The sequence below is a fragment of the Pongo abelii genome, chromosome 15, assembly GCF_028885655.2.
Source record: "Pongo abelii isolate AG06213 chromosome 15, NHGRI_mPonAbe1-v2.0_pri, whole genome shotgun sequence".
NCBI lineage: Eukaryota > Metazoa > Chordata > Mammalia > Primates > Hominidae > Pongo > Pongo abelii.
The window spans coordinates 97,499,983-97,509,819 of record NC_072000.2 but is presented as its reverse complement, the minus strand read 5'-3'; the positions used below and the strand labels follow the sequence as shown (position 1 = coordinate 97,509,819).

Here is a 9,837-nt window from a genome sequence, read left to right as displayed (position 1 = left end):
TGTTTAAAAATGATGTGTGTATGTGTGTTTGTATATATATATATACACATATACTTTTTTTTTTTTTTTCGGTGAGACGGAGTCTCGCTTGTTGCCCAGGCTGGAGTGCAGTGGCGCCATCTCGGCTCATTGCAACCTCTGACTCCCGGGTTCAAGCGACCCTTCTGCCTCAGCCTCCGGAGTAGCTGGGATTACAAGCATGTGTCACCACGCCAGGCTAATTTTTTTTGTATTTTTAGTGGACACGGGGTTTCACCATATTGGCCAGGTTGGTTTCGAACTCCTGACCTTGTGATCCGCCCGCCTCGGCCTCCCAAAGTGCTGGGATTATAGGCGTGAGCCACGGCGCCCAGCCTATATTTTTGTATTTTAAAAGCCAGATATATTTTTAAAAGATCACGCTTACAGTAAGTAAATTATGTAGTAAAGAAACATCAAAATAAAGTAGATGAATAAAAGGCACACTCGAAAAATCCGACAGCAGAAAAGACAGTTCTTTTTGTTTTATTTCTAATGTAGGCAGAAAGAAAAAGAGATATATTAAAATTATTTTTTTCAAGAGAAGGTTTCTATCAGTTGAAGTAATTAGCGTTGGCTTCTTTTCGCCTGTGTCTAAAGCATGATTTTCCTGCACTGGCTTCTGAGGAGGTTCAGCCTTCTGCCATGTACGCCTTGATAGGCAACGGCCACTGCTGACATGGCAGGGATTACCCAGTTGGTCCACCAACTGGAGCTAGAATCAACAGCAGTGATAAGAGTTTCCGAAGCTTTTTTAACTTTGGTCTGTCGTCTGGATGGGGCTCCTCAATGATATATGTTTTGGACAATTCCCCGGCATCTCAAAGATGCCTGACATCCTCAAAGTTCTCAGTAGCGTCACCTCCAGCTTGTTCCCTTAAGACTTCCTCCCCAACAGGATGCTCTTCCAGAAATTTGGTCAAATCGTACACTTGTGGTTCTAGCTGTCGTTGTGCTTCTGAATCTCCTCTAGGGTGTAGTACTTCACGGCCTCGTCCAACTGCTCGGCCATCTCGGTTGGCCGCGAGCCAGGCCCAGAACACACAGCCGTGTCGGGTGGAGTAGAGCTTGCGACTCCGCCAGTTCCACCCGGGACATTCCCCGCGCCAGGCACCGCACCAGGGGCTGGGCAGTCGGCTCAGGGGCGGGGCGCCAGGCTCAGGGGCGGGGCGCCGTAGAAGCACATATGTATATGTATATATTTTAGAAACAGGGTCTTACTATGTTCCCAGGTTGGTCTTGAACTCCCGGGCTCCAGTGACCCTCCTGCCTCGGCCTCCCAAAGTCCTGGGATTACAGGCGTGAGCCACTGTGCCTGGCCAAGGTTTTGTTTCTTCCGCTGGTGTACCCCCAAAGCCTACAACAGCGCCTGGCAATGACTGGGCTCGCCAAGGGGGAGTAGATAAATGAGTGGTATCCAAGCCCTCCCTAATTTCCATCCTTAGAACTCTACGTTAAAAAGAGTGTTTGGAATCATTTCTTTTTCTTTTTCTTTTTTCTTTTTTTTTTTTTTTTTTTTGAGACGGAGTCTTGCTCTGTCGCCCAGGCTGGAGTGCAGTGGCACGATCTGGGCTCACTGCAACCTCTGCCTCCTGGGTTCAAGTGATTCTCCTGCCTCAGCCTCCTGAGTAGCTGAGATTACTCAAAGTGACCTACCTTCAGTCGCTTTTAAATCCAACTCCCGATTTTGGACAACATAGAGATTTTTGAATCCCTTTCTTTGCTCACATTGTGTTTTTGTTTTGTTTTGTTTTGTTGAGATGGAGTCTCACTCTGTTGTCCCACCATGATCTTGGCTCACTGCAACCTCCACCTCCCAGGTTCAAGCAATTCTCCTTCCTCAGCCTCTCAAGTAGCTGGGATTACAGGTGTGCACCACCATGCCTGGCTAATTTTTGTATTTTTAGTAGAGACAGGGTGTTCACCATGTTGGCGAGGTTGGTCTCAAACTCCTGACCTCAAGTGATCTGCCCACCTCAGCCTCCCAAAGTGCTGAGAGTACAGGTGTGAGCCACCGTGCCTGGGCTCACATTGGTTTGATTTTACACTGACAATCGTTCCTGCCAGCCAGGCACTGCACCAGTACTGCATAAGCGTCCTCTCATTCGATCCTCCAGGAACTCCGTTTGGTTAAGCGCTGTCATTATCCTCACTTGACAAATAAGGAAACTGAGGCTCAATAGAGAGGCTGGACGACTTTATCAATGTCACACCCACTGAGCGCAAGGCCTGGGTTTTGAATATCAGGCCCTTGCTGTCCATGCGCAGAACCACCGGGCTATATACCCCTCTGGACGCACTTCGGGCAGATCAGTGTGTTACAGTCAAGAGAAGTCTAGTCTAGGAGCCAGAAGACCTGGGTTCAAGGTATTAAGTCGGCCACTGGCTGGCTGTGTGACTTTGGGCGTCCCCTTAACCTCAGCTTCCTAGCTTCCTCATCGACCAAGTGAGTAAGGAAGAACCAGCCAAGGCTGGGCGCGGTGGCTCACGCCTGTAATTCCAGCACTTTGGGAGGCTGAGGCGGGCGGATCACCTGAGGTTAGGAGTTTGAGACCAGCCTGGCCAACATGGTGAAACCCCATCTCTACTAAAAATACAAAAGTTACCGGGGTGTGACGGTGCGTGCCTGTAATCCCAGCTACTCGGGAGGCCGAGGTGGGAGGATGTCTTGAATCCAGGAGGCGAAGCTTGCAGTGAGCTGAGATCATGCCACTGCACTCTAGCCTGGGTGATAGAGCAAGACTCTGTCTCAAAAAAAAGAAAAAAAAAAGGAAGAACCAGCCAAAAAGACAAACTGGACCCAAGGCTGCATGGACTGCTGTCTACCACCTCAGGAGGGAATTCAGCTCTGCTCTGAGCCAGCCAGGGGGCCAGGCGTGCCCAGGATAGCCTGGAGAAGGCCCCGAGGACAACCTCCACATGGGGGAGGGGCTTCCACTGGAGGGACAGGGGGCTGTTCCAGCCTGGAGAGAGAGGACCAGTGGGTGGGTGGGTGAGAAGGACCTTCCGAGGGAGGAGAATTTGCCGGTTTTCCACATGTCCTGACATGAACGGGCACTCCTGAACAACAGCCAGAGACAGGGATGGAGGTCAATGTTCACACTCCTCAGGGCGGCCTCTGTCTTAGGTTAGGAGATAAAAAGATCTGATGCCACCCTGATGGAATCGAAGGCTAGGCACAAAGGGAGGAAGAACCTTCTGTAAGCCAGGGGTATGGATACAGAATGGGGGGTCATGGTGGAGGAGAGAGTGCTGGGGTGAGTAGAGGCATGTCGGGAAAGTTGTCCAGAAGCTTCAAGCCAGGCTTTCCAACATGAAGATGCTATTTGCATATAACCTATGCCCCTTCCACATATGCACACACAAAAGACCAAGATGCCTTTCCCTCCTCTTCCCACTAGACCTTAAAAATCCTTCGCGGGCTTTCCTAGGCACGACATGGAGGAAGCTGCTGTGATCTATTCCACCAACCCTGCTGGGGCCAGGCCTGCCTGGATATTTCTGGCTCTCTCAAAAGAAAACAAACCTTTACCCACTAATGTAAGCAGGCAAAATCTTTACCCAACAAAACAAACAAACCAGCTCCTGGAGGCCATGCCCAGCTTTCCTAATATGGCATCGGGTTGGTACCCTTGGCACCCAATCAACATGAATAGTCCCGCTCCCAGGAGAACAGAAGGAGAAACAGACTACAGGTGCAGATAAAAGTCACATTCACATTGAGGTGGCTTCAAATTTGGACAGTGCTCTTCATGGGTAATGTCGCCAGATAAAATACAGAAGGCCCAGTTAAACTGTAATCTCCCATAAAAAGTGACTATTTTTAAAAAATAGGCTAGGCATGGTGGTGCACACCTGTAATCCCAGTACTTTGGGAGGCTGAGGTGGGAGGAACGTTTGAGCCCAAGAGTTTGAGACCAGTCTGGGCAACAGGGCAAGACTTTGTCTCTACAAAAAATATAAAAAGTTAGCCGAGCATGGTAGCGCCTGCCTGTGGTCTCAGCCACTCAGGAGGCTGAGGTGGCAGAATCACTTGAGCCTGGATGGCTGGGGTGGCAGTTATGACCATACCACTGCACTCCAGCCTGAGTGACATTGCTAAAAAAAAATAATAAAAATAATAATTTAAAAAAGTATATCCCACAGCCCATTTGGGACATACTATAAAAATTATTCTTTGTTGGCTGGGCACGGTGGATCATACCTCTAATCCCAGCACTTTGGGAGACTGAGGCAGAGGGGATCTCTTGAGGTCAGGAGTTCCAGACTAGTCTGAGCAGCAAAATAAGACCCTGTCTCTACAAAAAAATACAAAAATTAGTCAGATGAGGCTGAGGTGAGCTATGATGGCATCACTGCCATCTCAAGTAGCTGAGACTTCAGGTATGAACCCACACACCTAGCTGCCGCTTTCCTCTCTGACTCTGCAGAGTGTGTAATTGGCCTTAACAGATGTTTGCTAAATAAATGCTTAATCTATGCTATAAACACATGGAATAACTTGGGGGAGGTGCTACCTCACTGTCTTCAGTTTGTCATTTTGATTTTCTTAGTTTGCCTTTTTCAGGCCTGGCCCAGACTCCAGGAAGGAAAACTAGCAGTGGCTACACGTGTGAGAAAACTAAGCCTCTAAGACCTCCTTCTGTTGTAAATGTCTTTATGGCTTCACACACCCGAATGCTCAATAGGTTTGCATCCATAGATTTGAATCCATCTACCGGTACAAGAAATCTTGGACAAGCTTAACCAGGCGTGGTGGTGCACGCCTGTAATTGTAATCCCAGCTACTCAGGAGACTGAGGCAGGAGAATCACTTGAACCCAGGAGGTGGAGGTTGCAGTGAGTTGAGATTGTGCCACTGCACTGCAGCCTGGACAACAGAGTGAGACTTTGTATCAAACAAAACAAAACAAAACTATAGTTTAAAAAAAAAAAAAGTCGGCCGGGTGCAGTGGCTCAAGCCTGTAATCCCAGCACTTTGGGAGGCCGAGGCGGGCGGATCACGAGGTCAGGAGTTCGAGACAATCCTGGCCAACCTGGTGAAAGCCCGTCTCTACTAAAAATACAAAAACATTAGCCAGGCTTGGTGGCGGGTGCCTGTAGTCCCAGCTACTCGGGAGGCTGAGGCTGGAGAATGGCGTGAACCCGGGAGGCGGAGCTTGCAGTGAGCCGAGATTGCGCCACTGCACTCCAGCCTGGGGGACAGAGCTAGACTCCTTCTCATAAAAAAAAAAAAAAAAAAGTCTTAGCGAAGCAATCAATTGGTTTATGTTAACCAACCCTATAAAAGCAACTACATACATGTTCAAATTTAGCAGAGCGTTGGGGTAAGAAGAATAATCATTTGAGTGTAAAAAAAAGAAAAGCGGAGAATTTATAAACAGTGAAACCATTTCGAGCAGGGTTCAGCAAACCTTTTCTGGCAAGGGCCAGATATAAGTATTTTAGGCTTTACAGGCTGTATGGTCTCTGTCGCAACTATTCAGCTCTGCCTTTGCTGCAGGAAAGGAGCCACGGGCAAGATTTAAAGGAATGGGTGTGGCTGTGTTCCAACACAACTTGATTCATGGATGTTGAAATCTGAATTTCCTATCATTTTTACTTGTCATGAACTATTATCTTCTTTCGGGACATTGTCTTGCTCTGTCCCCTGGGCTGGAGTGCAGTGGCACGATCTTGGCTCACTGCAACCTCTGCCTCCCAGGTTCAAGCGATTCTCCTGCCTTAGCTTCCTGAGTAGCTGGGATTACAGGTGCACGCCACCACGCACAGCTAATTTTTGTATTTTATTTTATTTTATTTTTTTGAGACAGAGTCTCACTCTGTGGCCCAGGCTGGAGTGCAGTGGCGCGATCTCAGCTCACTGCAAGCTCCGTCCGCCGGGTTCAAGCGATTCTCCTGCCTCAGCCTCCTGGGTAGCTGAGATTACAGGTGCCTGCCACCGCGCCTGGCTAATTTTTGTAGTTTTAGTAGAGACGGGGTTTCACCATCTTGGCCAGGCTTGTCCTGAACTCCTAACATCATGATCTACGCACGCCGGCCTCCCAAAGTGCAGGGATTACAGGCGTGAGCCACTGCGCCTGGCCTAATTTTTGAATTTTCAGTAGAGATGAGGTTTTGCCATGTTGGCCAGGCCCCTGAGCTCAAGTGATCCACCTGCCTCGAACTCCCGAAGTGCTGGGATTATAGGTGTGAGCCACAGCGCCAGGCCCTTTTGATTTTTTTTCCCCTAACTACTTAAAGATATTAAAACCATTCTTAGCTCAAGGGCTGTGTAAAAATGGGTGGTTGCTTCTCTCTCCTCTTCCCCACCCAAGCCCCCGTATCAAAAAAACAAACAAAGACACACCAAAAAAACAAAAGCGTGATGAGTAGGGTTTGGTCTGACTGTAGGTTGCTGAACCCATGGGCTGTGGTTTCAGCTGGCCCTGCGTTCAGCTCTGGCCTCAACATTCACTGACTGTGACCTTGGAAGAGTGCCTTACCCTCTCAGCCCTTCAGTTTTCTCAGCTGGGAAGTGGTAGGAAATAACTGGCAGACAGATGGCGCTGTTATGAGGACTGTATGTGATGCTGTCTGCACCATGTCGAAACCTTATAAGTGCACGCACGGTAGCTATTATTATTATTATTATTTTGAGACAGGTCTTGCTATGTTGCTCAGACTGGTCTTGAGCTTGGCCTCAAGTGATCCTCCTGCCTAGGCCTCTCAAAGTTCAATATTCTTCACAGTTAAAAAAAATAATAGCTACCTGGCCGGGCGCGGTGGCTCATGCCTGTAATCCCAGCACTTTGGGAGGCCGAGGCAGGCAGATCACCTGAGGTCAGGAGTTCAAGACCAGCCTGGCCAACATGGTGAAACCCCGCCTCTACAAAAATACAAACATTAGCCTGGTGAGATGGTGCATGCCTGTAATCCCAGCTACTCAGGAGGCTGAGGCAGGAGAATTGCTTGAACCGGGGAGGCAGAGGTTGTAGTGAGTCGAGATCACACCACTGCATTCCAGCCTGGGCGGCAGAGACTCCATCTCAAAATAAATAAGTAAATAAATAATAGCTACCTGTAATCTCAACTACTTGGGAAGCTGAGGCAGGAGGATCACTAGAGGCCAGGAGTTCAAGGAGTTGCCCTAACCAACCTGGGCAACATAGTGAGATCCTGTCTCTACAAAAATATTAAAAAATTAGCCGTGTGGTGGTACACACCTGTAGTCCCAGCTACTTAGGAGGCTGAGTCGGGAGGATGGCTTGAGCCCAGGAGTTGAAAGCTGCAGTGAGCTATGATTGTGCCACTGCACTCTAGCCTTGACAATAGAGAGACATTGTCTCAAAACAAAACAAAACAAAAAAACAGACCGGGAGTGGTGGCTCATACCTGTAATCTCAGTGCTGTGGGAGGCCGAGATGGAAGGATTGCTTGAGCCCAGGAGTTTGAGATCAGCCTGGGCAACATGGTAAGACCCCATCTCTACAAAAAATAAAAAAAAAACAGCTGGGCGAGGTGGCTCATGCCTGTAATCCCAGCAATTTGGGAAGCTGAGGTGGGTGGGCCACCTGAGGTCAGGAGTTCAAGACTAGCCTGATCAACATGGTGAAACCATGTCTCTACTAAAAATACAAACAAAAAATTAGCTGGGCGTGGTGGCAAGTGCCTGTAATCCCAGCTACTCTGGAGGCTGAGGCAGGAGAATTGCTTGAACCCGGGAGGCGGAGGTTGCAGTGAGTCGAGATTGTGTCATTGTTCTCCAGCATGGGTGACAGAGCAAGACTCCATCTCAAAAAAAAAAAAAATTAGGCAGGCATGGTGGTGCAAACTTGTGGTCTCAGCTACTCCAGAAGCTGAGGTGGGAGGTGGGAGGCTCATGTAAGTCTGGGAGGTTGAGGCTGCAGTGATTGCACCACTGCACTTTAGCCTGGGCAACAGAAAAAGACTCTGTCCCAGAAAAAAAAAAAAAAAAAAAAAAAAAAAAATATATATATATATATATATGGCTGGGTGCCAAGGCTTACACCTGTAATCCCAGCACTTTGGGAGGCTGAGGCAGGCGGATCACTTGAGGTCAGGAGTTTGAGACCAGCCCGACCAACATGGTGAAACCCCATCTCTACTAAAAATACAAAAATTAGTCAGGTGTGTTGGCAGGCGCCTGTAATCTCAGCTGCTTGGGTAGCTGAGGCAGGAGAATTGCTTGAATCCAGGCCACAGGGCAAGACTCTGTCTCAAAAAAAAGAAAAAACATATATATATAGAGAGAGAGAGAGAGAGAGAGAGAGAAAGAGAAAGAGAGAGAGAGAGAATATTGAGAACCTGATTATAAATGATGATGAAAATTTTATGCTTTATTTCTCCCATATTTTGGTGTAGTGCAATAGTTCTCAATCTCCATGGGCACCTAAACACTTCGGGGCAGACTTGTCTTTTGCATTTCCTAATGCTAATCTTGGATGCAGAGGGTTTGCGTCATTTCACTGCATATCATTATCACTGGCACATGTGAGGTGCAGCTCATGTTTATTTTGGGGGTCCAACTTTCCCTCCAAGCCCCTTCTTCCCTAATAATTCCTTTTTTTTTTTCTTTTTTTGAGACCAAGTCTCGCTCTGTCACCCAGGCTGGAATGCAGTGGTACAATCTCAGCTCACTGCAACCTCTGCCTCTAGGGCTCAAGCAATTCTCCTGTTTCAGCCTCCTGCGTAGCTGGGACTACACTACCACGCCCAGCTAATTTTTGTATTTTTAGCAGAGACAGGGTTTCACCATATTGGTCAGGCTGGTCTCGAACTCCTGACCTCAGGCAATTCGCACCTCAGCCTCCCAAAGTCTTGGGATTACAGGCGTGAGCCCCTGTGCCCGGCCCTCCCCCAATAATTCTGATTCAGTTGGTCTGAGGTGGGATCCAGACAGGGGTGTCTGTTTTTAAAGCTCCTCAGTGATTCTAATACGCAGCCAGGGAACTCTGGAACTTGTGTTTTGTTCTCATTTTTAGTATCTTCTGCTCAGAGTGACCAGTGAACCCAAGGCATCAGCATCACCTGCTAGACATGCAGAGTCTCAGGCCCCGCCCCAGACCCACTGAATCAGAATATGCATGTTAACAAGATTCCCTGGCCGGGTACCGTGGCTCACACCTGTAATCTCAGCACTTTGGGAGGCAGAGGCAGGAGGATTGCTTGAGCCCACAAGTTCAAGGCCAGCCTGAGCAACATAGTGGACCCCATCTGTACAAAAAAATAATGAAAAAAAAATAGCCGGGTATGGTCCTAGCTGCTTGGGAGGCTGAGGCAGGAGGATCACTTGAAGCCGGGAGGTTGGGGCTGCAGTGAACCATGATCATGCCACTGCACTCCAGCCTGGGTGACAGAGCAAGACCTTATCTCAAAAATAAATAAATAAATAAATAAATAAAATTCCCAGGCGATTCTCGTGTTCACTGAAGTTGGAGAAGTGCAATTCTTGGTGGTGGGTGTGATGCTTCCCTTTCTACAATTGACAGGAGTTTGAAAGCAGTGTTTAAGACACAGGACTGTAGATGGAATCCTGTTTTAGACCCAGGAGGGGGCTGGTGAAGCATTGACTGCTGAGACACGTGTGCTGTGAACTTTTGGTGTGTGTGTGTGGTTTTTTTTTTTTAATCTAGGGTTCTTGTAAAATGAGGTGCCATTGCAGTAGTCTGTCTAGCAGAGCCCAGAGGGTGGGACTGTGCCAGGAAAAGCAATTTAGGACCCTAGAGGCCACCAGGGGCCTCCTTCCCCATGACCCTGGAGGGTGGACGTCACTGGGGCTTGTGGGGCTGGCCAAGGATGGGCTGTAGATGGCATTTC

The 9,837-nt window shown here is 48.4% G+C and overlaps 1 pseudogene; it reads right to left on the bottom strand.

Moving 5' to 3' along the window:
• Nucleotides 1-488: 488 nt before the first annotated feature.
• On the bottom strand, nucleotides 489-1,055 carry LOC100452644 (cytochrome b5-like; annotated as a pseudogene).
• Between the last annotated feature and the right edge of the window lie 8,782 nt (nucleotides 1,056-9,837).